Below are 17,657 nucleotides of genomic sequence, written 5' to 3' on the forward strand. Positions count from 1 at the left end.
TGGCCTCCTGGTGCAGGGCTTTGGGCCAAGGCTGGAGGGAAGTGTCACTGGTGGTGAAGAGCTAGAGGACCTTGTTCTTCATGGCCTGGAACTGGCTGACCATCTCAGCCCACTGAGCCTCCAGGCACCAGTACCTGGACTTGCACTCCCACAGGTCTTATCTCTGCTTGGAAAGCCTATGCTTGTAGTACTCAGTGAGCTGCTTCTACTGAGCCTCCTTCTTGGTTAGATCCAATTTGAACTGAGCTGTTTTGCCAACTCTTTCTCATGGTGGCTACTTAATTCCAACAACTGCTTCCTGTTGGGTCCTAAGGTGCTGGGTGGGGAGGGGAGGGGTGAGTAGAGCTCACTGTGAGTGATATTGAGTTGGCCACACCCATCCAGTCACATGACTATGTAGGCACACCCACCCAACTGGTCATTAGGTAGATCATATTGGTGGTCTGTGGAATTTAAAGTTATGAATTTAGTGGTCCCTTAGGTCCAAAAGGTTGTTGACCCCTGCTCTAATGGAAATGGTTAGCTAAGCCAATGTTCAGGGACAAATGTAGGTGAATGTCAACCTGGCTTCCAAGATAGTTTTCAAAACAATGAAATGATGATTAAACACAGGCCAAAAGATGAATCAAGGATACCTGATTAAAGCTATGTGGCCATACTATAGCATGATCAATGGTTAGTATTTTCTCTTGGGAGCCAGTATGGTCTGTCTTCCCAACTCTGATTCTCAGGAAAGAAAGATTTGAAAAGGTGATCCAGTTCATAATATCAAATCCAGTTTCTAACTCTCCATTTTGGTTGAAAGAAACTTTTTCTCCCGCACTGTTGTTAAATGAGACACTTCTCACAAAAAGGTTGAGCTAAATTGGAAATGAAGAAAAGTTAAAAATGATTACTCAGAATGAAAAATTCTTGGAAGAGTATCAATAACAAACTTTACAAATGTTTTATATTGGACAGTTGATGATATTACAGTGTCGTTAATTAATACTTACCATTGCCCAATAGGCCATTATCATGATTTATAATGCATCCAGAAAACAAAATATGAACCAGAACATTTAAATGAAATACAAGAAATAACAGGAAATAGATAATAAAATGTATAAATTCCAACCTATGTTCAAGAAGATAAAGATATCAAACAGAACAATTCTATGATGATGAAGTGATAGAAATTGCGGAAATGGTAGTTATTCTGATTACAAAAATAAGTTTTTTCATATAAGTCTTTCAAGAGAAACTCAGTTCTGATTACTCAACAAAATGAACAGTTATATTCAGTTGCTTCACAGCATATTATCTATTACTACTTTGTGATTCCCGCTTTCTCCATTTAAAAATAATCCCTAGAAAGTAGGGGCCTGTTAACTGACCATAGTTTAAAACAATAGTAAAAAAAAAATTAAGGAGTTGTAAGAGTTTCTTTTTGCCTCATGAACCTGTGAGCAATAATCTTTCACTTTTGTGTGACAGAATAGATGTTTCTATTCCCACATCTTGATTAAAGTAACCAAGAAAATTTTTCCAAGGACAAAATCTGTGTGACAAGATTCGTATCTGAAATGTTTTCACGCAATCATTTTTTAAATTAGTTTGAAGTTGAAATCTTAGCCTGGAGAGTGGTGGGTTTCAATTTTTTTTAGAACCTCTTCTGTAGGTATGGCCTGCTTTGTGGGAGTGGCTTGCCGTCCCTGTGACCGGATGGGAGTGGCTTGCCAGCCATGTGACCAAGTGGTAGTGGCTTGGTAGTCATCTGACTGGGTGGGCGTCGCCAGCTTGTAAAATGTGGTGAAACTCACTTAACAACGCTCTTGCTTAGCAACCAAAATGTTGGCTCAGAAACTCTGGCATTTGAAGCATGCAAGTCTTAAAGCTGTCAAGTTACAAGACCCTTGCACCCCTAACCCTTTAGAAAAAAAACCCAGGGATGTTCAAACTTGACAGCTTTAAGACTTGTGGACTTCAACTCCCTGAATTCCTCCTCCAGTCATGTTGGCTCAGGAACTCTGGCATTGAAGTGTGCAAGCCTTAAAGCTGTCAAGTTACAAGACCCTTGCACCCCTAACCCTTAAAAAAAACCCAGGGATGATCAAACTTGACAGCTTTAAGACTTTAAGGTTTAGATAGGACTCTTAGAGGCGGGTGGGGCGATTGATGAGTCAGCCAATCAGTGAGCGGCAGGCGGGGCAAGAGTGGTGCGGAAGGGGGGGAGGGATCTGGAACCGGTTCTAAATGGCACTGTAGATTTGTGGAGCCTCTTCTATAGAAGAGGTTACAACTGGTAGGAACCCACCCCTGGCCTGGAGGATCATTTACATATGTTGTGTGAATTATATTTCATTTCATTTCTTCTTCTTCTTCTTCTTCTTCTTCTTCTTCTTCTTCTTCTTCTTCTTCTTCTTCTTCTTCTTCTTCTTCTTCTTCTTCTTCTCTTCCTCCCCCCTCCCCCCCTCTCTCTGTATTTCTGTGAGAAAGAGATAATGTATTTACAAAGATAAACACAACCATTCTTCCCCCAGAAATTTAACTTTAGACCACTCTGTATCTTTGCTCTACTTAATTCTCTTTTTCAGATGATGGAATGAAAAAAAATGGCACCATATGAACCCTTATGAGATTTAATACTGATCTATAGGGTTGCTGGTCTCCTTCCAAATTCCATAATCCTTGAGTCTGAATTTATCAAAGTAGATACCTGAGATAACGGCAGTAGAGAACTGGCTGATGATACCTCTCATTGTGCTGAAAGGTGGAAAAAGCAACATGATAATATATTGAAATAATATTTTTAAAAATGCATTGGATAAGAATAAAATGGAAGAAACAGGCACATAAGATTAAATTCTAAAAAAGAAAATTATATTTAGCATAATGTCACAACATGGTACCCACAAACTATCACAACAGATATGACAAACCCACCATACTACAGAATAGAATAGAATAACAGTGTTGGAAGGGACCTTGAAGGTCTTCTAGTCCAACCCCCTGCTTAGGCAGGAAACCCTACACCACTTCAGAAAAATGGATATCCAACATCTTCTTAAAAACGTCCAATGTTGGAGCATTCACAACTTCTGGAGGCAAGTTGTTCTACTGATTCATTGTTCTAACAGTCCGGAATTTATCCCCTTGTCCAAATCATTGATGAAGATGTTGAAAAGTACTGGGCCTAAAACAGTGCCTTGGGGTACTCCACTGCATACTTCCCTCCATGTAGATGCAGTTCCCTTGAGGACTACATGTTGAGTGTGGTTGGTCAGCCAGTTACGAATCCATCTGGTGGTAATGCTGTCTAACCCACATTTTTCTACTTTATCTAGTAGTAGGTTATGGTCTAGCATAGGCTAGGACATTACCTTCCATAATGGTTGCTTCAGAAAGTTCAGTTTGGTTTCATAGTCATCTGCTCTGTATTTTCTTACAGATGAATGGAAGTCATGCAAAGCATGTGCCACCACATAGGCTGCATTATAGATGCTGTAGCTGTGGCCAGTCATCTGCATTTCAAACACAGATGTAGGAAGGGTCTCCAGTTTCTCCTGTCCATTGCAGAGGACCTCATCTTCCTCTTCAATCATATTGATGCGGAAAGAACACTCAAATGCCTTTTTCCAGAAGAGCCTGAGAAAGCCATCTCCTTTTTCCAAGGTAGGGTTTTTGGACTGAAGAAATTTCTGAAATCCTAAAATCTTCTCTGAGTGAATTGCAAAGGATAAAGCACCATGGAGGAAGACAATGTCAATATTTCTTATAAAGGGAACGGATGTGAAATCCATTTGGGCTATCATAATCCATACTTTATGTTTGTTCCGTAGTGGTATGCTCTCATCTTTCAGCCTGTTGGAAAGTATTCGTAGAAGTATTATGTGATCAGTTTCACCATGAAGAACCACAACGTTAACAGTGCTTCTCATAGCTTTATAATATACTTTACTTCCTTCTTCTAGCGAATCAACCAGACCATTGGAATAAGAACTTTTGGGAAAATTTTCAATAAAGGCAAAACAAATGCCTCTCCTGGCAAACATGGGAACTACATTTTGCACAAACCTCTGCCCATTCTCATTATTTACAGTATATGCACCAATCCATGTCCATTTGAAATGAAGCAATAATTTGACTATACCCATGTACTGATGTTCTGCACTTGGGAAAATCTGTTGGTAGAAAGCATTCTGATTCTTGACATCTGTTTCTGGAACAAACCCATATATGATCTAAAAATAATGAAGAAATGAGAAAATATACATTTTCAGATAAAATGTTGATAATGATGGCCCTTCAACACTGCTGCTCCAAATTAGAAATTAAATTGATATTTCAAATTTTGAATCCAGTTGTATTTCATGTCTGTATTGAGGAAGGCTTCGGAACTAAAAAGATGCAGAATTTCCCCATGATCCTATGAATGAACAGGCTTTGGAAATGGAAATGGAATGTGTAGATATAGAAATAGCAATAAGCACTTAGACCTATACACCACTTCATAGTGCTTTTACAGCCCTCTCTAAGCAGTTTACAGAGTCAGCTTATTGCCACCAACAATCTGGGTCCTCATTTTATCCACCTCGGAAGGATGGAAGGTTGAGTCAACCTTGAACTGATGAGATCTGAACTGCCAAACTGCAGCTAGCAGTCAACTGAAGTAGCCTGCACTCTTAACTACTGTGACACATCAGCTCCTCCTTTAAAATGTATCATTTTAAAGCATATAAAAAGGGGATAACAGCTGCATTAACAAAATTGGTCTTTTGTACCAGTGATTAACCAACTTTTCTAAGCATTTGCATGAGTTTACATCTCATGGAATTAAGATATCCCATATCATATTAATGTAGCGGAATTTAGATAATTAGATAATTCCTATTGCAAGGGTTTTCTTTGCCATTATCTCAAAATAAGGTATTCAACAGAATCTTCTTTATTACGATTTTCAGTTCTTGTTACTTTGACAGACTATGATTGAATATTGATGTAATCTTAGTGTGAGAGAGGACAAAATATTTACAGCATTTATAACTGCTCTAAGGAAGATTGGAAGCCACTTCTATAAGTTTTGTTTTCCTTTTCAGTTGTTGTCTTTCTCTTGTTTCATTCCTGTTTACTTATCAATTTTGTATTACTTGATCTTTCGTCTTTAAATGTATTTTGCTTTTACTTTGCAAAAAACTTTTTCATAAAAAAATAATTTTTAAAAATTATGATGGAAAATGTACATCTATTTTTTACAAACAGATATAAAGTGAAGAGAGAGAGAAAGAGGGAGAGGGAGGGAGATTCATTTATCACCAAGGCTCAATTTCTGTTTCTAAAGCTGCCCGGGAACAGTTCAAGCATTCAGTGTTAATAATTCAAATATATCTTGTTCAGATAAAAATGCAGTGCTGTGAAATCATCATCATCCTTAAAAAGAACTTGATAGGTAGACAAAAATGCAAATCCAGTCTGAACATCTGGCTGACTGTGTACCATAATAATAACAAAAAGGATTTTGTCCACCTGTCTGACATCTCTTTTTAAGTTTGTATAAGACCTTAAGTTTGTATAAGACCAAAACATTAGTCAGGTCAAAGCATTAATCTTCTACTCTGTTACTTCAACATACTGCAGGACAAATATTTTACAGTTTCCAAAATTCTTTATGCCAATCATAATATTTTTCATTCCTGTGTCACCTAATTTAAAAAAAAACACTTTATTTTACTTGTGGCATCTTGTACAATGACAGAATTGTAGCCATATGCAGAGACACTTCAGAAGTTGGACCTCCAATGACTGCTGTTGGTCTGTTTTGAATTTCACAATTGTAGTTAGGGATAACTCTGCTTTGTGTAGAAAAGAGTTCCAATGAGGCACGAAAAGTCCAACCTGGAGAGAAATACGAGTTATAGATATGGAAGCCTAGAGTATAATTGGGTAAAATGTGGGGATTCTCATTGATCTCCTTGATTGCAAACTCTAAGGCTAGGATATGTTGGTAGAGTGGAGTCATAAACCTGAAATGAAAATTACACACAATATCACAACCAATTCACTTCAAACCTTGATACATCATATAATTGAGTTTAATAGAATATTTCACATGCACGGATATGACAAAATATTGTTAAAAGTCATGATAACTTTTCCAGATTGAGAAGTCTAATACTCAAGGTCTTTCAAGAAATAGTTTAAGATTAATAGTTTAAGCAACTTAGAATTGAGGAGAATTTTCCTAACAGTTAGAACAATTAATCAGTGGAACAACTTGCCTCCAGAAGTTGTGAATGCTCCAACACTGGAAGTTTTTAAGAGGATGTTGGATAACCATTTGTCTGAGGTGGTGTAGGGTTTCCTGCCTAGGCAGAGGGTTGGACAAGAAGACCTCCAAGATCCCTTCCAACTCTGTTATTCTATTCTATTACTCATGTTAAGCTTTATTTGCAACCATTTTTTCCAGTGAATGCTTTCCCAAGGACACTATTTTTCTCTGCACTTTGGAGTACGTTCCTCATAGATGGTCTAAAAATGATATTGAAGAGTGTGGAGGAACCATTCATAAATAAATTCCGAAAAAAATAAGAGATAACAGGAAGAAATATTCCTCTTTATCAAATAAATTATATAATAAAGGAGTTTGGTTTAGATGGTTATTGCCAGAAGGAATGTTGATTTTCTGGGAGGGTAGCAGAATTAGATTTAATACAGTTGCGGAGGCAGAGGCCTTCATTAAAAAATACAGTGCTCTCCTAGATGAAACAGGGGACAGTATACAAGACATGAAGGAGGGAGGGGCCGTGGCTCTGCCAGAAGACAGGGGGAAGGAAGCAATATTGAAAAGACTCAGGTCACAAAAATAAATATATTTGAAACATTATTGCAATTGTTGATATAATGTAATTGCTGGAAGCGACACAAGAGATGATTGAACATATGGTTGATACAATGTAAAACAAAAAGCTGTTACTGTTTATCTTTTACTTTTTGGTTTTCTCTTTTGTAAAAGTTGTGAAATTTGGGGGGATTTCTACCTTTGACACGATGTAGCTGTCAAAAAGTTTTGTATACCTACTTACCCTTTCCTATAAGTGTTTTTGAAAACTAATAAAATTCTTATATATAAAAAAAGAGTGTGAGTTTAATATAAAATGCATGCAAAGTTTATGAATCTTTTGTCAACTCTATCCTGTTCAATATCCCAAATGCAAACATGAAAATATGCAGCATTGACACTACTGAAAGATTCACTGTTAAATGTATGGAGAAGATACATAGCAGGGTTATGCCTACAAAAGTTTCTTTTGATGGAAAGTTAGATTTATGCCACTGTACATTTTTGTCTATTTGTTTTTTTAAAAGGAAGAGAAATAGCGTACCATAGTAAACCATTTTAATTTCCCGTGTTTATGAATATGTTTTGCCACACATAATCTGACAAAAATAATATTCTTGGTTGAGAATCTCTTATTTTCTCACCTATCCGCTAAGCATTTCCTTTGGCTTTGTGATATTTCCCTGCCTCCCCCTCAAATGCACATTTCCATTTGTACAATTATTTAATTATGGCAAAAAGGGTGAAGTAATCAAATGTAAAAAGGACAATGTACTAAAAAAAATGAGAAACTGATGATGAAGATGGTGACAGTGGTGGAGGGGGAATCAGATGCTAGTCAGCAAAAGTAGACCTGATAATAAATATCAAACTTTGCTTCAATAGAACCAAAGGTAACATGAATTTATAAATACAATTTGATAAAATCAGTACATTTTCTGTGTGTTTAAGGCTGGTTGCATCGTGGTTTAAAGACCTTACACAATGTCTTCAAAGATTTCCTTGGAGGGACGTTCCATGAAGTTTATCATTGCATAAAAAATGTAGATCTGAGAGAGAATGTCCACAACAATAAGATCTCCTGACTGATATTGCTTGTGAAGAAAAGGCAGAGGGTCACTGATGCTGCATTTAGTCCTGGAAATCATGCACACCGCTCGGGGCAAAAACACTAAAAGAAAGGCTACAAATGTCACCATCTTCAGTAAAAACATTTTTTCTGAAACCCAATTCACCTGTCCCGACATCTTCCTTCTTTAGGTAGCATGGCTCAATTGAAACAGCTACTTGGCCAGTGGTGTCTTTTCACTGGGTGGTAAAAATAATCTATGAACCCATTCCTGAAGACCAATTACTATAGCTCAGAAATATAAAAGGGAATAGTTGCCCTACAGGTAAAAAAGCTCCCCTGGGAAAAGGAGGCAATGATTGTAGTGGAGGAATTACCAGCCCAGCATCAAAGATCTTAGTAAAAATGTCTTTAAGTATATAAACATGTTTTTCACAAAACTATGTGACAATCAAAAGTGCAGAAACATATTAAATTGGTTAAAGGTTATTCATTAAAAAAAACTCTAGGCCAGGTAACTTTTTAAATTGAATTGAATAGAATTCTTTATTGGCCAAGTGACACAAGGAATTTGTCTTTGGTGAATTTGCGCTCAGAGTACATAAAAAGCCAAGATACATTTATCTAGAATCATAAGGTGCAACACATAATGATAGTCATAGGGTACAAATAAGCAATCAGGAAACAATCAATATCAATATAAATTGTAAGGATACAAGCAACAAAATTACAGTCCTGCAGTCATAATTGGGACGAGATGGGTAATAGGAACAAAGAGAAGACTAATAGGAATAGTAATGTGAATACTTTGTACAGTAGTGAGGGGAATTATTTGTTTAGCAGAGTGATAGCATTCAGGAAAATCTGTTCTTGTGTCTAGTTGTCTTGTTGTGCAGTGCTCTATAGCATTGTTTTGAGGTAGGATAATGCATGCTTATACATATGGAGAGCAAAAGAAAGATTTCTTAATGAGAACTAAGGAAGAACTAGAACTGCCCAAAGTTACTCAAGTGAGTGTAGACATTTAATAATTAACTAAATTAGAGAAAGAAAGAAAGAAAGAAAGAAAGAAAGAAAGAAAGAAAGAAAGAAGGAAGGAAGGAAGGAAGGAAGGAAGGAAGGAAGGAAGGAAGGAAGGAAGGAAGGAAGGACTTGCCAGTAGTTCAATAGGAAATGAGATTTTTGCAATTTTTGTTCCAGAAAGAAAGAAAGAAAATGCACTAATATGCAGGATATTAGATAATATTAGATATCTGAGTTGACAAAATTATGATAAAAGGATTGTACATGCCAAAATATTTTTTGGAGAAACAAATAAAGAAGGCATATGAGACAATCAACATCTTTAAAGGAATATAATTCATAAGGGAAGAAGAAAACAACACACTACCTTTCCTGGATAGCAAAGCATTAGCAGAGGAAGAAGCAGGAAATTAGAAACAGAAACCTATTGAAAAACTACCCACAATAACCAAGAGGTCCACTACTAAAGTAACAACCCAACTTCAATAAGAAGAGTTCTGGAACAAAATTATTCACATGAACATGAATTCAGAATATCAGAAAAAGAAGCAGATGATCTTCAACATCTTCAATAAAAGAGATACCGATGCAATTTTAACAAAAAGTGTCTCTTCACTTAATTAACTATAACATAAACAACACAAACTATGAAATGTCCAACACTGTCATACGTCAAAAAATATCTCAGAAACAACCAACAGACAAATTTTGATTACATGATATCATCATATCACACAAATCAACTAAAGCCTTCTAAAATATTTTAAGTAAACCAGAAGACAGCAGGCAGAAGGCAGAAGGCAGAGGACGGAGACGGAGAAAAAGAAGAAGAAGAAGAAGAAGAAGAAGAAGAAGAAGAAGAAGAAGAAGAGGAAGAGGAAGAGGAAGAGGAAGAGGAAGAGGAAGAGGAAGAGGAAGAGGAAGAGGAGAGGAAGAGGAGAGGAAGAGGAGGAGGAGAAAGAAGAAGAAGAAGAAGAAGAAGAAGAAGAAGAAGAAGAAGAAAAGAAGAAAAGAAGAAGAGAAAGAGGAGGAGGAGGAACATGTGATATAATGTAAGGATTGTAATGTCTATAATGCAAAACAGAGAGAAGATCACAGGTTGAGAAATTATCAGTATACTGATGACACACAGCTGTATAACTCAATCCATACTGAGTTAAGTGATGCTGTGACCTCCCTCTCATAGTGCCTGGAGGCTGTTAAGGGTTAGAGGGGGAACAATAGGCTGAAACTAAGACAGAATGGCTCTGAGTTTGGAGTTCTTTGGTCCATGGAAAATTGTCATCTCTGGTCTTGGGTCAGGTGGCACTACACCCAGACAGATCCAGTGCATAAACTGGAGGTCCTCCTGCATTTATAATTGCTGTTCAAGGAACAGGTAGCAGTTGTATCCAAGAAGTAATTTTTACCATTGTGGGTTGTACACTGGTTATATCTTTTTCTGGACCAACCATCCCTGCTCATAGTTACCTGTGCCTTAGATACATGCTGTCTTGACTATTGCAATTGTCGGTACATCGGATTGCCTTTGGAATGTATCTAGAAGTTTCAACTGGTTTAAAGTATAAAATGGCCTGCATGGTTTTCTTGAAGCCTAGATTTCATATGTGTCACCTCTTCTGCCGAAGCTGTATTGGCTGCTGATGTGGTTTTGGGTCCAATTGAAGGTAGTGGTTGTACCTAAAAAGCCCTGTATGGCTTGGGACCATGTTTTTTAAAGCATCATCTTTTTCCAGTCATATCTACATGATCCACCAGGGTGGGGAGGCAGGGAATGATATGTTTCCCTCTCCTGAGGAAATCCAATTTGTGGGATCAAGAAGAAAGGACTTCTTCATAGTGGCTCCCTCACTGTGGAACATCATCTCTATAAAGATAAGATTGGTCCCTATTTTGACACTTTTTTTCAAGGCTCTGAAGACATCAGGAGTGGGCTGCTATGGGTTTGACCAGGTTCAGGAGAACCTATAGCTAACATTATGAGTGGTTTAGAGAACCTCCAAATCCCACCCCTGGCTAGACCCACCCACCCTCCCCGCCCCTCCCAGGAGTTTCCACGTGGTCCATTTTGGATGTGAGGTAAGTGCAGGACCCACGTGGAGGCTCGGGGAAGGGGAAAAATGGGCCTCCTGGAAGTTCTGGAAGGCCAGCCTTTGGAAGGCCTCCAGAGTTGGGGGGAGCCAGTTTTCACCCTCTCAGAGGCTCAAGGAAAGCTTCCAGAGCCCGGGAAAGGCAAAAACGTACCCTCCAACATGGTGCAGGAGGCCAACTAGGCCATGGCCACCATGGCCACATCCACCCAGCAACAGGGCAGATCACTTGTTGCTCAAATTTTTGAAGTCAATGGACCTGGGGATCTCATAGTGATATAGATCCAATCAAGTGAATTGTCTAATGTGGTCTCCAGGGGGATGAAGATACAGTAGTTGGTTTTGTATAGTTTTATTTTTGTAATCTGCCTGGAGTCACTGAGAGTGAGTTGGGTGATCACCTACATTTTCTTAATAAAGAAATAAACATTTTCCTGTTGGAATCCCAAGAAAGTAATATAAATGATGTAGCTATTATCCACTACCAAACTACTTCACTTCTGTTCTACCAGGTTTCTTTCATTTAATATCAACTTTACTGAGTTTTGCTATCAAGTTCTGTTCATATCAGACAATTTTTCATAATATGAGATGCAGTGGGTTAGAGGGTTGGTAGGTTTAATAATTACAGACTGATTTGGAAATCAAACTATTGTTGCAGGAACTATGACTCTGCTGTCAGAGTAGGGCAGATTAATTACACTGTTCATAATTTTTCATTAGCATAGACATTGTTCAGTGGTCCATATTTTCACAAATGAAAAACTCTAATATAAAGGTTTTTCCAATTGAAAGATATCATTTTCCGCAGAAATGTAATTTCTGCTTTTCTACTTTCTTTCTCAAGTGCATTTCATTTATTTGATGGTCTTTTTGAGTTTCCTTTATTGCTGGAGATGCAACATTTGAAACTGCTAGTTTTTAACACACACGTAAACATATTTAACATACTGGACGACAATCATTGCTACTACAATCTCTTTCATTTTTTCATTTGTTACATTATTAGACTTGGTTAAAAAACATCCAAAGAATTATTTCAAGATCTTCTTGGTTTCCCTAAGAGCTATTCTTAATATCCTTTAAAAATTGAAAGATCAAACTTAAAATATCATTATAGTTTTTGAATGTTGAGAGAATTATTTCTCCATCACCTATTTCAGTAATGATGCTTTTTACCTCAGTGAACAGAAAGTATTAAACCCAGTTTATATTTTAAGTTTATCCATGGATAGTAAAAGTAATCAAGACTATGCCCTACTGATTCCAATTAAATATATTAATTGTAAATGAACTGCAATATTTTTTTAAAAAAATTATTGAATAGTAAGTATATCCTTAAGAACTTATATTAAATACAAAGACCTAGAGTTTTGGCCTAGAAAGATTCTATTTCCTTGGCATCACCCCATTTTATATTACTCTGTTGTCTTATTTTTTAAAAGTCCTTTGTTGTTCAGATCAGGCTTTAGAATGATAATATAGCATTTGGGAGAAAAGATACAAATTAATAACCCCCCACTAGAGGCTATAATGGAGAAGATCTCCACAGCAACCATATATTTCCCTTTTGTGCTCAGGTACGTTGGAATAAAGGACAACCAGACACTGCAGAAGACCAACATGCTGAAGGTGATAAACTTGGCTTCATTGAAAGTATCAGGCAATTTCCTTGCTAGGAAAGCCACCATGAAGCTGATAATGGCAAGGAAGCCCATAAAGCCCAAGACACAGTAGAACATAAAGGCAGCTCCTTCATTACATTCTAAGATTATTTCTTCTGACATGGAATTTTTCTCAACATCTGGGAAAGGTGGAGAGATTATCAGCCATAGAATACAAATATTACTTTGAATAAAGGAGCAGCAAAATACTATAGACATAGCTAGTTTTTTCCCTACCCACTTGGTGATCTTGGTCCCAGGCTTGGTGGCCATGAAGGCCAGAACTACAATGGTGGTTTTGGCCAAAACACAAGAAATGGCAACCGAATAGATGATGCCAAAGGCAGTTTGACGAAGGAGACATGTCACCTTGTTGGGTTTCCCAATGAATAGCAAAGTACAAAGAAAAGACAACAGAAGAGAAACAAGGAGAACATATGTGACATTTCGGTTGTTGGCTTTGACAATGGCAGTTTCCTGATGCTTAATAAAGATCCAAAAGACTCCAAGTGTGACCAAAGAAAAGAAAAGAGCAGAACTGGCTAAAAACACCCCTAAAGATTCTTCATACTTCAAGAATGTTATAACTTTGGGGAGGCACAAATCCTTCTTCTTATTAGGGTACTCATTATCTGGACATTGAAAACAGTCATCCATGTCTAGAAAGCAAAGGAGAATATTAGAAATCACTTAGTCCAAAAATGTTTTTAAAATAAGTAAGATGAAACATATAATGCTTAGAATACAGCTTGCTAGCTCAAAACTGACAAGAAACCACATTTATAAAGTACTTCTCAACTATATTTCTAAAATTCTGTGATCAAAAATTGCTCACTTTTGTATAAATGAAGATTGTATTTATAAGGAATTAAATTTCTTTTTCATCACAGCACTCCTTTTTTTCTACATTATGTATCAATTTTACCTTTTCCTTAGTTTCTTAATTTCCTTGGGTTTTCATAATTTTAGATTTGTCTAAAACATTGGTCAATGATTACTAATCCTAAACATTTTTCCTGGACCTACCTACATATCATTTGGGGAAAAAAAGTTATCCTTTGAAGTGCAAATACAAATGCAAACACAAGTAGTAGAACAAAGTCAAACTAGAGTCTTGGACTTTAAGAGAGCTAATTTCAACAGACTTAAGAGAGAGCTTAGGAAGAATTGCATGGATGAGAATCCTCAAGGGGAAAACAACTCAAGAAGCTTGGGAAATTTTGAAAAATGAGATTACAAAAGTCCAGTCTAGCACAATACCAATGAAGAAGAAAAAGAGCAGCTCCCAAAAGAAACCAGCATGGCTGCATAAAGAACTCTCTGACAAATTGAAAGACAAAAAATGATAAGTATAAAAAGTGGAAAGAGGGGGACATAACTAAGGCAGAATATCAGCAAATAGCCCAAGTCTGTAAAGATGAAGGGAGGAAAGCTAAGATTCACAATGAAGAAAGATTTGCCACAAAAGTAAAAAATAACAAAAAAAGCTTCTTTCAACATGTTAAAAAAAAAAAAGTTAAGGAAACAATTGGTCCATTGCTGGGAGAAAGTGGCAAGAAGGGGACAAGCAACAGGGAGAAAGCAGAACTATTTAACTCATTTTTTGCATCTTTACACAAAGGGAAAAACAGTCCAACCTATCAAAAACAGCACGACAAAAATAGGATTAGGAACACAAGTTGAAATAGGGAAGAAAATGGTAAGTGACTACCCTAGATGAGTTCAAATCACCAGGACCAGATGGATTAGACCCCATGGTTCTGAAGGAATTGGCACTCATAGATCTCAGAACTACTGAGATCTACTCGTAGATCTCAGAACTACTGAACTATATCTATCAGAGATCCTGGTACACCGGGGAACTACCAGACGACTAGAAAAGAGCTGATGTGGTTCCCATCTTCAAAAAAGGAAAAAAAATAGATCCAGGAAACTACAGACCTATCAGCCTGACCTCAAAACCAGGAAAGATTCTGGGGAAAAAAATCAAGCAACGAATTAGCGAACACCTGGAAGCAAACAAAGTAATAGCCAAAAGCCAACATGGGTTTGTCAAAAACAGATCATGCCAGACTAATCTTATTGCATTGTTCGATAAAGTGACAAAATTAGTCGACCAGAGGAATGCCATTGATATAGTTTACTTGAACTTCAGTAAGGCTTTTGATAAGGTAGACCATAACCTACTACTAGATAAAGTAGAAGAATGTGGGTTAGACAGCATCACCACCAAATGGATTTGTAACTGGCTGACCAACCGCACTCAACGTGTAGTCCTCAATGGAACTGCATCTACATGGAGGGAAGTATGCAGTGGAGTATCCCAAGACTCTGTTTTAGGCCCAGTACTCTTCAACATCTTCACCAATGATTTGGATAAGGGAATAAATGGGGAACTCATCAAATTTGCAGATTATACCAAGCTGGCAGGAATAGCCAACCCTACAGAAGATAGGCTTAAGATACAGAAGGATCTTGACAAACTTGAACATTGGGCACTTTCTAATAAAATGAAATTCAATGGTGAAAAGAGTAAGGTTCTACATTTAGGCAAAAAAATGAAATGCATAGGTCCAGTATAGGTGGTACCTTGCTCAACAGTAGTAACTGTGAAAGGGATCTTGGAGTCCTAGTGGACAACCATTTAAATAGGAGCCAGCCGTGTGCAGCAGCTGCCAAAAAGCCAACACAGTTTAGGCTGCATAAATAGTGGGATAGAATCAAGATCAGGTGAAGTGTTAATACCACTTTATAATGCCTTGGTAAGGCCACACTTGGAATACTGCATTCAGTTCTGGTCACCACGATGTAGAAAAGATGTGGAGGTTCTAGAAAGAGTGCAGAGAAGTGGGATAAAGATGATTAGGGGACTGGAGATTAAAACATATGAAGAATGGTTGCAAGAACTGGGTATGTCTAGTTTAATGAAAAGAAGGATGAGGGGAGAGATGATAGCAGTGTTCCAATATCTCAGGGGTTGCCACAAAGAAGGAGTCAAACTGGCAAGGCACCTGAGAGTAGAACAAGAAGCAATGGGTGGAAGCTAATCAAGGAGAGAAGCAACTTAGAACTGAGGAGAAACTTCCTGACAGTTAGAACAATTAATCAGTGGAACAGCTTGCCTCCAGAAGTTGTGAATGCCCCAACACTGGAAGTCTTTAAGAAGATGTTGGATAGCTATTTGTCTGAAACGGTATAGGGTTTCTTGCCTAGGTAGGGGATTGGACTAGGAGATCTCCAAGGTCCCTTCCAACTCTGCTATTGTATTGTATTGTATTGTATAAAGGAAGTTTCATGACACAGACCTTAGCAGATAGTTAGAAATACAGAAAAAACAATTAGTACCAACCTGCCTTCCATTGCGGACCTGTATACTGCACAAGTCAAAAAGAGGGCTGTGAAAATATCTACAGACCCCTTGCATCCTGGACATAAATTGGTTCAACTTCTGCCCTCAAAATGATGCACATCAGAACAACTAGACGCAAGAACACTTTTTCCCCAAACCTCATCACTCTGCTAAACAATCCTATTCTGACAATACTGTCAAACTATTTACTAAGTCTGCATTACTATTACTATTAATTTTCTCATCATACCTATCACCCATCTCCTCCCACTTATAACTGTATGACTGTAACTGTTGCTTGTATCCTTACAGTTTATACTGACTATTTCTTAGTATGATTTGATTGCTTATTTGTACCCTGTGACTATCACTAAGTTTTGTACCTTATGATTTGTGAGGAATGTGCATTTTGTTTTATGATCACTGAGAGCATATGCACCAAAGACAAATTCCTTTTGTGTCCAATCACACTTCGCCAGTAAAGAATTATTATTCTATTCTATTCTGTTCTGTTCTATTCTATTCTATTCTATTCTATTCTCAAAGATTCAGTCAGATTTCCTTTAATTAAGTATGTCTACAAAATATGTTATTAGAGTTTAAAATAAATAATTCAAACAAACAGAAATGGAGGAAATGGACATGCAAATGTGAAAGTTAAAAAGAGAATGAAAGTAGACATTGATGTCCATTATGATTGGTGACATGGATCCTTAAATCAAAATTAGGTCAGTTATAGGCACAATTCTTACCTTGGTGGTTTGCAATCTTCCCTTCTGGACATCGAAGGCAATCATAGCAGCAAAATGGCTCCCCTTCTAACTTGCTCTTACTGTAGCCCAAAGGGCACTGGTTATTGCACTGTGAAAGTGGCTGTGTCTGTTCATAAATGAAAGAAGAAAATGTATTTGACAATGTTGTACTTCAATATTTATCAAACATTTATTATTAGATTATACTTTGATTATTTTATATCTCAAGGTGGCATATATTTTGAAGCTTCCTGAAGCTAGGATTGGAGCTGCTGGAGAGAAGGAGGGGGTGAGTCACAAGACAAAGACACTGAGGTGGGGGCCCTTAAACTCCATATCATTTGAAGCTTCCTGAAGCTAGGATTGGAGCTGCTGGAGAGAAGGAGGGGGTGAGTCACAAGACAAAGACACTGAGGTGGGGGCCCTTAAACTCCATATCATTTGAAGCTTCCTGAAGCTAGGATTGGAGCTGCTGGAGAGAAGGAGGGGGTGAGTCACAAGACAAAGACACTGAGGTGGGGGCCCGCGCGCCTAACGACGCGCGAATCATATATCTATAAACCAAAATAGCAATACATTCTGGATTAGTGTGTTTGAGATTGTGATTTTATTTATTTCAAAATGACTGGCTTAGTTCAATGTAATAGCTGTTTTGCACCTGTCTTTCGCAGTACTCTTTTCAAATTTGGATACTGTCCCCTTTGTAAACAAATTATGAGTCTACATAGGCAGATTACCTATCTAGAATCTGTAATCTGTGCTCTCCAAGCAGAAACTAGGTGTCTACGTCAGCCATTCCACTCTATGGTGAAGCCACGCTATCAGCCCCCTCTGCCACAAAGATCTTGCAGGAGAAGAGCTGTCTGGACAACTGTGGGATCTGGCAGGTTGAG

The sequence above is a fragment of the Natrix helvetica genome (genome assembly GCF_964273705.1).
Source record: "Natrix helvetica genome assembly, chromosome: Z".
Classification (NCBI taxonomy): Eukaryota; Metazoa; Chordata; class Lepidosauria; order Squamata; family Natricidae; genus Natrix; species Natrix helvetica.